At 13.7% G+C, this 739-nt stretch overlaps 1 protein-coding gene across 5 annotated transcripts in view; it reads left to right on the plus strand.

The window, feature by feature from the left end:
• LOC102674388 (cytohesin-1) overlaps positions 1 to 739 on the plus strand; it is a 162,478-nt gene that overhangs the window by 135,328 nt on the left and 26,411 nt on the right. The gene's annotated exons all lie outside the window — the stretch shown is intronic.

Genomic DNA, 739 nt, shown 5'->3' on the forward strand with positions numbered 1-739 from the left:
TAAAATCTATTTAAAAAAGTCATTTATATGTTAAAAAGAATATATATAATAGAAAATATATAAAATATGTAAAAGAAAATATATAAGAGAAGATTTTTTTTAAATGTAATTATTATAGATAAATCGAAATTTAATATTTTTGATTCAGATAGAAAATCAATTATATAAAAAAAATATAATAATATTTATTAAAAATATGTCAGCATTTTGGAAATTGGAAATTGATTTAAAATAATCTAAAAACAGTGTCGAAAAAATTGATATTTTGAACTTAATTTTTTTATGATGACAAAAATACAATTTATATGTAACAAAGAGTTAAATATTATATATTCTAAAATTTTTTAAATACTTTCTTAATCTTTCGATATTAATAATTGTAATTGAACACATCTGCAATAAATTAAATAAATATAAGATTACATAATATTAGGAATAAAATCTAGAAAATTTTACAAGAAAAATGATTAAAGATAATTCCCAAATTTAATAAACAAAAATTTAATAAACTTCATATCTTGAAAATACATTAATACAAATTATTTAACAAAATATTAATAAAGAATATTAATCATATATTTATTTAATCATATATTGTATTTATATACATAAAATTATATTTTACATGTACAAATATATTTATAAAAAAAAAATGTATTTTGTTTCTTCTGTACGATTTTTATCATCTTATATAACAATAATCTATTTTAATTTTTTGAATTTTAATAAAAGTTTTATT

Source organism: Apis dorsata, unplaced genomic scaffold, assembly GCF_000469605.1.
Source record: "Apis dorsata unplaced genomic scaffold, Apis dorsata 1.3 scaffold_226, whole genome shotgun sequence".
Lineage (NCBI taxonomy): Eukaryota > Metazoa > Arthropoda > Insecta > Hymenoptera > Apidae > Apis > Apis dorsata.